The sequence below is a fragment of the Schistocerca piceifrons genome, chromosome 1, assembly GCF_021461385.2.
Source record: "Schistocerca piceifrons isolate TAMUIC-IGC-003096 chromosome 1, iqSchPice1.1, whole genome shotgun sequence".
Taxonomy (NCBI): Eukaryota; Metazoa; Arthropoda; class Insecta; order Orthoptera; family Acrididae; genus Schistocerca; species Schistocerca piceifrons.
In genome coordinates, this window is record NC_060138.1 from 1,127,498,324 (window position 1) to 1,127,512,657 (window position 14,334).

The window sequence follows — 14,334 nt, forward strand, 5'->3', positions numbered from 1 at the left end:
GGCATCTTATGAATGTAATATCAAAATTAACGCTTTTGTAGCAACTTGTTGACAAACTGCCTGTTGGCTTCTGTCTCGGGTTCATTGGCTGACTTTTGTTTTATGATTTTTCTGACTTTTACCCCGCACAAGCGTCTAGCATTGTCAAAGCCGTATCGTCCTGTCCACCAACAACAATATAGAGTGGAGCTTTGACAATGCGAACCACTCATGCTAGCAAAACGTCAGAAAAATCGGCAACCAAATCTCAGCTGAAGAACCCGAGACAGAAGCCACAGGCAGTTTGTCATTGTAATGTCACTGAGTCACAGTTAGAATTGGTAAACTGATACAAATACCTGAGTGTAGCACTTAGTAGGGACATGAAGTGAAACAATCACATAGGCTCAGTCATGAGTAAAGTGGTATCAGACTTCAGTTTATTGGTAGAACACTAGGGGGATGCAATCAGTCTGCAAAGGAGATTGCTTACAAATCACTCATGCAGTCACTCCTAGAATATTGCTCAAGTGTGTTTCCAAATAGGACTAACAGGGGACATTGAATGTATACAGAGAAGTGCAGCACAAATGGCCATAGGTTTGTTTCACCCACAACAGTGATGTCACAGAGATGCTCAAGAAACTTAACTAGGAGACTGTTGAAGATAGAAGTAAATGATACCGGGAAAGCCTACTAACAAAGTTTCAAGAACTTGTCTTAAATGATGACACTAGGAACATACTACAATCATAGATAACCCATCATATCCATGAGTGTGCGTAGTCTTCAGCGATTTAATTATTGACTTGATCTCCCATTTGTCACTACCATAGAGGTGTGTTTCAGATAGCAGTCTTGAAAGGCAGTTTTGTAACAGTCATAGAATTCTCAATAGAAATAAGACTTTTTTTTTTATTCACCTGCTGTAGTCAGAAAATGATTGCTAAATACTGTTCAATATTATGAAAAGAGTAGATTGCTGCTCACCGTATAGTGGAGATGTTGAGTCACAGACAGGCACAGGTGGCTGTCGAGTCCTGGTGGGAGAAACAATTTGGGTGGTGAGGGTAGGGAGGAGGCTGGGACAGGTAGGGGGAGGGTTAGCAGGGTCACCCCCCCCCCCCCCCCCCCCATTTCCACTCCATCCCTACCCTGTTACAGACTTTTGAATCAGAGAATAAAACTCCATTATGAACTCTTAGATAGGTATGCATAGTTTATATCGATATTATTTTCTTCTTGAAATATTGCGATTCTCAGGTTTACAGTTTATTCTGTATGCACTGTTATTAACCACAAATATTAGGAAGGGCCTCTCAATAAGACTAGCAATGCAAAAGCAGAAATGGTGAACTCCTTTGCAAATTTTCTTCATAGCAGGCACCACAGCAGTGAGTTTATTAAAAGAAAATGGCGTTTTCCATTTTTACTGTAGGCTAATAATTTTATTTGTTCACAATAAAAATCAAAATTGTGTTCCATCCTGAAAACAATATTAGTAATATTATCAGACACACCACCAGCACCAGAGACCCATTTAACAAATCAGGGATGTGCAGAATTGGATGTGACAACTGTGATAAAGTATACATCGGGCAAATTGGTAGAAAATTTTGGATACATTTTAAAGAACACATTAAATGTAACGATAATGATAGAAGTGCCTTTGTGCTAAATCTCCTTAGAAAGAAATCAAAATTTTCTATCATTTAAAAAGTCAAACAGATGAGCAGACAGATCTACAGAGCAAAACAATTTCTTGATAACTTAAGTTGCATTCTGCTAATGGTCAATCAAAAATCATTTATACAATAAAATGACATTTAAAATTTAATCTTATGTCACCATATACTCTGGTAATTTTTCTTTTCTTTTTCCTACTATTTTATTTCTTTCTATTTTTTATAACCACCCTCAAATAAACAAAAAAATATTCTGTAATTAGACTGATGAAACATCTGCTCACCAAGCGGCAGCAGGAGAACACACACATAAAGGGTAGTATGTATGCAAGCTTTCAGGGCCAGTGGCTCCTTCTTCTGGTAGATGGGTTGAAGGGGAAGGTAGACAGGTGAAGGAAAAGGACTGGTGAGGTTTAGGTAAAGGGGTACAGTTCGGAAAAGTCACCCAGAACCCCAGGTCAGGGGAGACTTATCTCAGACGGGTGAGAAGGAAAGACTGACTCTTGGGAATTGTACCAGATGAGATTTGAAAATGTGACAACTTGAAGGCATAAGATAGGGTAGTATGCAAGACAGAGATCACTGCTAAAACATTATGCATGAGTTAATAAGAGTGAAAAGCTAAGATCATTGTATGTGAGAGTTGGGAGGAGATGACAAAACATATGTTAGAAAGTGAAAGATGTATAAAACTAAAATGGAGTGAAGTTAGGAATAGTTACTGTCAATAAATGCTGAGGTTGAAAAAATTAAGGCCAGGTGGGTGGCGTGAACCAAGGACGTGTTGTAGCATCAGCTGTCACCTGCAGACTTCTTAGAATGTGATGTGTGGGGAAGAATCCTCGTGGCTGTTTCGCCACACACTCAATCTGTTGTAACTCCATGAACGTCAAGTACAGGTTGATGTTCATAGGGGTAAAATACTCACTGTATTCACTAACACTGCTTATCACAATGGTATGAGGGTCTAAGGATAGTCAAATACTGACCGAAATTGGTTGCCATCGAACTAAATGTCATTGCTGTTGAGACTGTTTGTAATCCAGTTTTAAAGTAATTATTTTTAATGTTATAAAGTGAGATATAGATAATAGTGCTGTGGGTCCACACTATCAGTAATGCAAGTGAGAGTGAATAAGAATTTTGGCAGCAGGTTTGGTGCACATGTGGTGAGTATCTTCCAGTTCACTATGAAAAGTTACCTATTGTTCACACATCAAGTTGTATTTCTGTTTGTTTAATACTGTGTATTATAACAGCACCAATCACCCTCTGCAATTCACTACAAGTATTTCCTCCAGGTAATTCCACAGGGGCGACCCCACAACAAACAACAGTAGTTACTAGAAAATAATGAGTGTATTTCATCTGACTGCCTCTCTATGACAATGAAGCTGTCCCATCTACTGACTGCAACAGTGACCCACATGTGCATGAACAATGTGCAACATCTTTTGTCCTTGGTGACTATGGTAATTACACTTCTGGCCATTAAAATTGCTACACCAAGAAGAAATGCAAATGATAAACGGGTATTCATTGGACAAATATATTATACTATAACTGAAATGTGATTACATTTTCACGCAATTTGGGTGCATAGATCCTGGCTGTAATAACGGCCTTGATACGCCTGGGCATTGAGTCAAACAGAGCTTGGATGGCGTGTACAGGTACAGCTGCCCATGCAGCTTCAACACGATACCACAGTCCATCAAGAGTAGTGACTGGCGTATTGTGACGAGCCAGTTGCTCGGCCACCATTGACCAGACATTTTCAATTGGTGAGAGATCTGGAGAATGTGCTGGCCAGGGCAGCAGTCGAACATTTTCCGTATCCGAAAAGGCCTGTACAGGACTTGCAACATGCGGTTGTGCATTATCCTGCTGAGATGTAGGTTTCGCAGGTATCGAATGATGGGTAGAGCCACGGGTCGTAAGACATCTGAAATGTAACGTCCACTGTTCAAAGTGCCGTCAATGCGAACAAGAGGTGACCTAGACATGTAACCAATGGCACCCCATACCATCACGCTGGGTGATATGCGAGTATGGCGATGACGAATACATGCTTCCAATGTGCGTTCACCGCGATGTCGCCAAACACAGATGCGACCATCATGATGCTGTACACAGAACCTGGATTCATCCAAAAAAATGACGTTTTGCCATTGGTGCACCCAGGTTCGTCGTTGAGTACACCATCACAGGCATTCCTGTCTGTGATGCAGCGTCAAGGGTAACCGCAGCCAAGGTCTCCAAGCTGATAGTCCATGCTGCTGCAAGCGTCATCGAACTGTTTGTGTAGATGGTTGTTGTCTTGCAAATGTCCCCATCTTCTGACTCAGGGATCGAGACGTGGCTGCACGATCCATTACAGCCATGCAGATACGATGCCTGTCATCTCGACTGCTAGTGATACGAGGCTGTTGGGATCCAGTACGGCGTTCCATATTACCCTCCTGAACCCACTGATTCCATATTCCGCTAACAGTCATTGGATCTCGACCAACGCGAGGAGCAATGTCGTGATACGATAAACTGCATTAGCAATAGGCTACAATCCGACGTTTATCAAAGTCAGAAACGTGATGGTATGCATTTCTCCTCCTTACATGAGGCATCACAACAACGTTTCACCAGGTAATGCCAGTCAACTGCTGTTTGTGTATGAGAAATCGGTTGGGAACTTTCCTCATGTCAGCACGTTGTAGGTGTCGCCACTGTCGCCAACCTTGTGTGAACGCGCTGAAAAGCTAATCATTTGCATATCACAGCATCTTCTTCCTGTCAGTTAAATGTCGCGTCTTTAGCACGACATCTTCATGGTGCAGCGATTTTAATGGCCAGTAGTGTAGTTTAATGTGTCTTCCCAACAACAAGAAAGTGTTCGTCAGACTGTTTCGATTTAACAGTCCATCTGTATCAGGCACATCCAGTTGAATCTACTCATAATGCCGTGTGGATTCCAGACAGCTCGGTCACACAAGAAGAGTCTTTTTTTACCATCCATGTCATGAACAATACAAGGGACCTAGTCTGCTGTCGTCGTCTGACCACATGTACCAACTCCTCTATGACAAAATTTCTGCAGGACAAAAGTATTTCGCGTGCAGGATAAGGTGGCTGATGCGCAGTGACTGGGCGAGTTCATTAGTTTATTTGGAAGGGGAGGCCGACAAGTGTTTGCCACCTTTTTGGTGGTCGGCAATGACAGAATCGAAGTGCACGCCCTGCAGTCTTTCTCAAATGATTTTATAGAAACCATTCGGTAAAAAATTTCATTTTTGCTTTGCTTGTAGGTTAATATGTCAGGTTCATTATGATGTGTTCATCATTTTATTAATCGTTATAGTTACTGTGATACATGTAAGTGAGGCACTGCGCGAATTTGAAAAACTTTGCAGTGAAAAATAGGAGTCGCTATGATTTTGCGTTTGGTGCATATTACATAAAATGTTGCTGCATTTGAAATTTAGCTATCAATTGAATTATTCTTTAGACTTTGGTGGAGATCCCTATCTGCCTCCAATCTCGAGAAAATTGGTCTGACGTAGCGCACTCATTTGAGGTCGCACTGCACCAGGGATAAAACCGGATAGAAATACCCACAACGTTCCATATTTTATTTACGGCTTAAAATATCGAAATGGGATTTTGGAAAATGATAGCACGCAAAGAGGAAAGTATTTTGCCGTATGGTTGTTATGGAAAACTTCAGTATCTACCATGTTATTCCAATAACTGCAGACTTTTTCGGTGAAAGAATGAAATTTTTAAATGCCATCGATAGCTGGCGAAACGGGAAATGTTATGGGTTTTGGAGCAACGTAAGTGAAGTCACCAAGGATGTGCTTCTTCATAAGATGATGACCTTACTTTTCCCCAGTTACGTAAGAAACCACTGTTTCAGAATTATTTCGTAATTGCTTCTGTGCAACGCGTTAGTAAAGTGAGATTGTGTAAACTCTGCTGAGTCTTGGCAAAAGAAGCAAATGTTAACGTGGCAACAAGAGAAATGTGTAGCTTTTACTCAAAATTCGCCACTGGTGACACTTCTCTGATAGTTACAAACTGTTTACAAAATGGTGCAAATGGCTCTGAGCACTATGGGACTTAACTTCTGAGGTCATCAGTCCCCTAGAACTTAGAACTACTTAAACCTAACTAACCTAAGGACATCACACATATCCATGCCCGAGGCAGGATTCGAACCTGCGACCGTAGAAGTCGCGCGGTTCCTGACTGTAGCGCCTAGAACCGCTCGGCCACTCCGGCCGGCAAACGGTTAACACGCCATGCGAAAATACACTATGTGATCAAAAGTATCCAGACACTCACAGAAACATACGTTTTTCATATTAGGTGCATTGTGCTGCCACCGACTGCCAGGTACTCCACATCAGAAACCTCAGTAGTCATTAGACATCATGAGAGAGCATAATGGGGCACTCCGCAGAACTCATGGACTTGGAACATGGTCAGGTGATTGGGTGTCACTTGTGTCACACGTCTTAAGCGAGATTTCCCCACTCCTAAACATCCCTAGGTCAACTGTTTCTGATGTGATAGTGAAGTGGAAACCTGAAGGGACACTTACAGCACAAAAGCGTACAGGCTGACCTCGTCTGTTGACTGACAGAGACCACCAACAGTTGAAGGGGGTCGTAATGTGTAATAGTCAGACATCTATCCAGACCATCACACAGGAATTCCAAACGGCATCAGGATCCACTGCATGTACTATGACTGTTAGGTGGGAGGTGAGAAAACTTGGATTTCATGGTCGAGTGGCTGCTCATAAGCCACCCATCACGTCGGTAAATGCCAAACGAAACCTTGCTTGGTCTAAGGAGCGTAAATATTGGATGACTGGACAGTGGAAAAACGTTGTGTGGAGTGACAAATCACGGTACACAATGCGGCGATAAGATGGCAGGGTGTGGGTATGGCGAATGCCGGGTGAACGTAATCTGCCAGTGTGTGTAGTGCCAACAGTAAAATTCGGAGGTGGTGGTGTTATGGTGTGGTCATGTTTTCATGGATGGGGCTTGCACCCCTTGTTGTTTTGAATGGCACTATCACAGCACAGGCCTACATTGATGTTTTAAACACATTCTTGCTTCCCACTGCTGAAGAGCGATTTGGGGATGGTGATTGCATCTTTCAAAGCGATCGAGCACCTGTTCATAATGCACGACCTGTGGCAGAGTGGTTACACAACAATAACATCCCCTGTAATGGACTGGCCCGCTGAGAGTCCTGGCCTGAATCGTATAGAACACCTTTGGGATGTTTTGGAATGCCGACTTCGTGCCAGGCCTCACCAACCTTCATCGATACCTCTCCTCAGTGCAGCACTCCGTGAAGAATGGGCTGCCATTCCCCAAGATACCTTCCAGCACCTGATTGAACGTATGCCTGCGAGAGTGGAAGCTGTCATCAAGGCTAAGTGTGGGCCAACACCATATTAAATTCCAGTATTACTGATGGAGGGCGCCACTAAATTGTATGTCATTTTCAGCCAGGTGTCTGGATACTTTTGATCACATACTGTTAATTGCTGTATTTTTGGTGGAATTCATTTTAGATACTAACCAAAGCAGCAGTGACAGATCTTTTTGAATGGTCATCATGCAAGTGTGGACGTGAAGGGGCCCTACTACTATTTACAAAAAATGTGAGTGTAAGCTTCAGTTCAGAATGGCACTTCCCCTCAAGTACTCGACATTTCCCCTACAGCGCCTGTCTGCAGCGCCCACCACACCTGCTCTCTGCACGCTTGCCCTGCCGTCTGCGCATCTACCGGCCACAATATTCTGTGCACACTATACAGTCGAACTTTCACCTTAAGCTACCACACTTCCAATCAGAACAGCTGGCAATGTGGTTCATGATCATCAAATACATTCTACTGAGAAATAGCATCTTCGACAACACTTCCAATAACGATCATTTAGGTAACAGTACACCATCTCCATTCTGGCATTGAGTCCATACATTAGTCAGTTCAAGTCTCACGTCAGACGACATGATATGGACGCTATGGCTAATCAAACTGCCGCTACAGATCCAATTGGTAAAGATCTCACAGGAGAGCGACCCAGTGCAAATTAGTTCTGGCTGTTAGACTTTCAACTGTTTGCCAGCACTGGCAATGCCCAAATGTATCAGACAACAATGGTCGCCACTAGCACAGTCCTTAAGCAGGATTCTGGCTGGAACCATGGGCAGCTGTCATAACCTGAGTGTTTGTGGACACTTACAGGAGTGGCATCGCTAAGCCCCACCATGAGGATGGTGACTTCCGACCAGCCACAACAAACATGCTCTGGCTGGTGACAACATTCCACTGGCAACCACACCAACACGACCCTATCTGTGCTGCTTCCACACTCACTTCAGTGACAAACCGTGCAACTGCACTATGCCATGCAATCACTCAAACAAAAAATGCATTCTGCAATAGTCACTCCAGATCGTTGCATTTGCTTGAGCGACCTACAGTTAAAACACATTGGCCAAGTTCTAAGTGACGGTGGTAGACACTATATGCTAGTTCATTTAACAAATTAACACTTTCTGATCGAGATTGGCTCAGAAGCGAACACCGTTCCAAGGGCAAATCCAGCAACAGAGATTCCTATACCAGTCGTCCAACTGTGTGCTGCAAACGACTCTAAAACACACTATAGACCTTGGCCTCCAAGGAAAAAATTTAATGGCAGGTCTTTGTTGTGCATGTTTATGAACAAATCTTGGGCTTGGATCTCCTCTGTCACTTCAATCTATCCGCAGATTTGACATGAGGAACCCTTCACCAAACCAATAGTGTAGAACCAGCACAGTGTGTCACTGATAGTCTGCCTGTAAATGAACAGCTACCTTTAGAGGACACTATTCCGAAAGCACCTTCCTCATGCTACGTACATGGATACTAGAATCAGAGATATGGGAGGTCACAACATGCTGTGAGCAATTAAGAAAGGAGAAACTCGAACCACACAACAAAAATCGTGAATTGCACCCCACAATTCTTTCCTTAGGAAGTGGGTATGACGCTATGCATTCATATCTTTTACAGGTTGAAAAAATCAGTCAACCAGTTGCAAAAGCTCTTTGTTTTGCAACTGGTTGGCTGATTTTTTTCAACCTCTTCAGATTTACACAGTTGCTGTTTCACAGCCATGTTTAAGATTTTGATATCTGCAACACTTCGGACAGGAGCAGCACCTCTGTTCCAGCATAAACAACAGCAACAAGCATGACGTCGGCTGTGGACACACGCATACAGTCCAGACAGAAAGCAATCTGTAATCCATTGCACACACACAGATCAGTACAATGATTTTTTCTTGCAATGTGCATGCATACACAGTGTGTGGTGTGTGGTACCCCTGACCCCCCCCCCCCCCCCCAATCCCCCTCCAGACTCACGTGACATTTCAACAGAGAGGGATCTGAGATGAAAAGCCTGCAAAGAAAGAGTACTACACCTGGCCCTCCAGTCCACCGCAAAGCATGCAGGCTGGTACCTGATAGACTAAGAATAGCCGAAATTGCTATTGAGGAACTACTGCAGTCTGGTATTGCTTGCCAGCCTGATAGCTCTTGGGCTCATTGCCAAAGAAAGATGAAACATACACAAAATGATGCAGAAGTAACTGTGCCCACCATGTGGGTGTAATGTATGCATCAAAACAAGAGTAAAATGTTAAATAAAGTTTTGCCTGAAATTGGTTTATTTCGAAGTTATGCGGCAGATTAGGGATCACAAGTGAAACACAAAATTAATTATTCTCAGAAAACTACGGCACGAAGGGACCTGAGATTCAGTTCAACTTTACATTTACCCCGGACTTTCAAAATGATGTCCATGTAGACGAAGACAGTGATGTGCTCCACTTCTTATCACTCACAGAATGTCGCAGGCTTCACTCATTTCATTCTGCTCAGTTGCACAACTATTTTTAATTCACTGCTGTAGTTGTGCTACGTTCTCAATTGCAGCACCAAACATGAGCTCCTTAAGATGGTCTCAAACGTATAAGTCTGGGAGTTGAAATCCAAGAGATATGGCGGGTCAAGCAACTGGTCTTGCATGACCTGTCCACTTATCGGGATAAGCAACTTTGAGATACGGTACTCGCTTGCCTCTCAACTGAAATGTGCAGGGGCACTGTAGACAGAGCAACATCAACATGCAGGTGAACACAAGACACCAAAAGCCTGCACTGGCCCATGAAGTAATGCCTACCACAAATGACATTATGCATCATAACATGGAAATAAAGCAGTTTCAAACAAAACTTTATTTAAAATTTTATTTTTATTTTGATCCATAGATTACACCCACGAAGTGTGTACAGTTACTTTTGAATCACCCTGTAGATTATGTGGTGATTATCAGACTTCCATCTCAAGCACTGATCCCGATAGTTACCCGATACCTAGCATTCAAGTCTTTACTCATATCTTAGCAAACGCTGCCGTGTTCAGCGTTCTAGATTGTAGAAAAACGTACCTGCAAATTCCTGTGGCTACTGAGGACATATCCAAGACAGCAATCATCACATCGCTTCGGCTCTGTGAATCTTTGTTCACGCCTTACAGTTTGAAATATGCTGCCCAAACATGGAAACACTCATTGATAGTAATGTCTTCAAATTTCCTTTCTGTTATGCATACATGGACGATATTCGTTTTTTTTTTTCGCCACACCACAGGAACACAAGAAATATCTCACTCTCATTTTCGTGTACCCCAGGAACATTTCGGTGTGGTGATAAATGATGACATATGCCAACACAAGAAATCCGAAGTATCATTTCTGAGTCGATTTGTTAGTCATAACGGTTCTGCCCCATGACATACCATACAGAGCTTACCTATCACCTTCCAAGGCCTAAGAATTATCATGAATTACACCGATTTCGCGGCATGATTAACTTTTACAAACCCTGTGCGGTAGCTGTACAGACACTGCTGAGAAATGCACTGCCTGGGAAACATTCACGCAGCAAGCGTGACCTCGCGTGGACTCCTCAAATGCAACAAACGTTTGACCTAATTAAACTCAACCACTCACATCTTGTCAGTTACTTCTGATGTGAGTGCACTGTGACTGGAGCAGTGCTTCAGCAGATAGTAGCAGGCGAACAACAACGATTACGTTTCTTCTTCCAGAATCTAAATTGGTCTCAACGTAAGTGGTCAGCTTATTATATAAAACTGGCATAAAAAGCGACGTGGTAGTTCAGAGACGTTGATGTGGACAGACAAGTTACTATTTATGCTAACTATCGGATTCCATATGTATTCCAGCAAAAGCCCGACCTTGTCGTTCCGATACCTTGATTACATTGCACAGCTTATGACTGATGCCCAACACCTCAAGGGCGTTGACAACTTCTTTGTTGACTGCTTCTCTCGAGTGCACACACTTCCAGTTGATGTTGATTACGACAAGTCTGCGAAGGTACAACAACATGGTACGCAAATACGCAACCACCTGCAGGATATCACGACTGGTTTGAAGCTTGAAGGGTGCTCCATTCTAGGTTCCTCCACACATGTCTGGTATGATATGTCACAAACCACTTTGAGTCATTGGTTCCAATCATAGATGAAAAAGAAGAAATGTGTTCACAATATTGTGGATACGATTAGACTTCAGCTGTGCAATTAAGCCACTGGTTCCAGTCATAGAAGAAAAAGAAGAAACATGTTCACAATATTGTGGATACAATTAGACTTCAATTGCACAATTTATTGGTGACGTGTGAAAATTTGTACCGGACCAAGACTTGGGTTTGGGTCCCAGTCTGGCACAAATTTTCACATGTCACCAATAAATTGAGCAGCTGAAGTGTAATCATATCCACAATATAGTGAACACATTTCTTCTTTTTCTTCTATGATTGGAAAATTTGAGCTGGACTAGGACCCGAACCCTGGTCCTGGTCCAGCACAAATGTTCATATGTCACCGATAAATTGTGCAGCCGAAGTCTAATCGTATTCACAATTTTGAATACATTTATTCCATATCACACTGCTGTAGATCGTAGCAGTGTATGTTCCGTCAGACATGCATACATGTCTGAAGGATGTGGCACTGTGTCTCATAAAACACTGACATTGCAAAACAGTAGTTCCAATCAATATGCATCAACATATTTTTTACAGCTGGCATGAACTGTCGATCTCGGAAGTCCACCATAAAGCTAAAGTAGTCACTGACCGTCTGGCCGAATATGATAGGAGAGTAAATTGTGGATCCAAGCTTGCACAGTCTGTTAACGCTGCAAGGTCAGACAGTACGCACACCCGCTATGTGGTCGATACAAAATACTTAAAGCTCAGTTACAAACTGATGTGGTTGGCACCCTCCCAGAGTCTGAAGGCTTCCAATATAGCCGACCGGTTCTAGGCGCTTCAGTCTGGAACCGCGCGACCGCTACGATCGCAGGTTCGAATCCTGCCTCGAGCATGGATGTGTGTGATGTCCTTAGGTTAGTTAGGTTTAAGTAGTTCTAAGTTCTAGAGGACTGATGACCTCAGATGTTAAGTCCCATAGTGCTCAGAGCCATTTTGAACTTCCAATATATTCTTTCTGCCATTGATCTCGCCACCCACTGGGTTGAAGTCACACCCTCGCCAGACTAACGGCGGAAATGATGGCGAGAGCCGTCGTTCACTTGAGGATATCACGTTTCGTTTGCCCCATACTACCCAGCGTTGCCAATTTGAATCTGCACTATTCTCCAAACTTTGACTCCTTTGTGGGGTCCAACACTACTGCACAACAGCTTATAATCCTCAAAGCAATGGTTTGGTGGAAACACTGGTATGAGACACTTATGTCAGCTCTTATGTGTCACAGTCGCCAATGGACAGAATCTTTACCCTGGGTGTTTTTAGATGTACACTCCATGTGCAAAGGCGATCTCCATACCTCTTCAACAGAAATTATGTACAGTGAACTGTTCACTCTGCCAACAGACTTCGTTACACCACCAGTGACTATAGAGCTATCTGCTCTCGTCAACAGAGTGAAACAAGATATTGCTTGACTCAGAACCATAAGCACCCAGCTCGACACAACTTTTTGTAAATAAAGTCTTAGCAGTTTGCGAATACGTCATATTGCAAGATGGCTCTGAGCACTATGCGACTTAACTTCTGAGGTCATCAGTCGCCTAGAACTTAGAACTAATTAAACCTAACTAGCCTAAGGACATCACACACACATCCATGCCCGAGGCAGGATTCGAACGTGCGACCGTAGCGGTCGCTCGGCTCCAGACTGTAGCGCCCAGAACCGCACGGCCATTCCGGCCGGCTATTGCAAGATGATACCATCTGACTTGCACTGCGGCCACCGTATACAGGTCCTCACAGGGTACTAAAACGAGGAAATAATACCTTCGATATTTTGCTATGTGGCAAGCCAACCACTGTTTCAGTGACCCGTTTTAAACTCACATGGATTTTCCAGGATAGCATCAGTACAGCAGATGCAGAGGCTTCATACACTGATGCCCCTGCTCATTATGCAAATCACTTCACTCCAGAGCACGATCGAGCACCGGGCAGAACATTCTCAGTGATACTGGACGTGCAGAAATTCCACGAGTATGATATAAAAGAGAAGCTGTTGACGACTTTGTCGCTGTCAAAGGGCAGCAAGAGGAACGCCAATTTGATAATGGTTTTATTTCCTGAGAGTTTACTTGCAGCTAAAAACTTCCCAGAAACGTTGAACTGGCCTTAATTACATCAAGATGTAACCATCACCACTCTAAGGACACAATACTTGCCTCGAAGCATTCGGGCAGATTCGGGTGTCACAGCTTCAGCCCACAGGTCCTCCACTGAAACTCGATGAACTCCGCGCGGACTACGGCCGCCCTGCCGGCTTCCACCATATCTCAGCCAATAACACCTGTGCTGAGACAGGTCGAGGATCGAAGCTTCGCGTTCTTTTCCTAGACGATGTTGACAGCTGCTCCCTCTAGAGACCCCTTCTGCAGTGCTCCACAATCCGGGGGAGAGTGGGGGAGGACCTCTGTGGGACTTTAATATCGATAACACAAGTCCAAGTGCGTAAGACTCTCTGGGAAGTGGGTTGTACTCCCATGTGGCGAATGTCTTTGAAGCTTTCAGTTTGCTGTGAACAGTTGTCTAGTGCGCATGCGTTCGGGTTGTAACTCCATGTGTTTAATAAAATCTGTTATAACACCATGTATCTGCTCTTTGCATTTCAGTACAAGCTTTTCCTCTACGAAATCCCACACCTTAATTCAATCTTTGCTGAATTTTCGTAAAATGATGCGTATAATTGTTTGTGACATAAACAGAGCTCATATTTTTAATCTTCAGTACAAACTGGAGTGAAGTAATTTGTATAACCTAATAAGAATTACCCCCCCCCCCCCCCCATGAACCATGGACCTTGCCGTTGGTGGGGAGGCTTGCGTGCCTCAGCGATACAGATAGCCGTACCGTAGGTGCAACCACAACGGAGGGGTATCTGTTGAGAGGCCAGGCAAACGTGTGGTTCCTGAAGAGGGGCAGCAGCCTTTTCAGTAGTTGCAAGGGCAACAGTCTGGATGATTGACTGATCTGGCCTTGTAACAATAACCAAAACGGCCTTGCTGTGCTGGTAC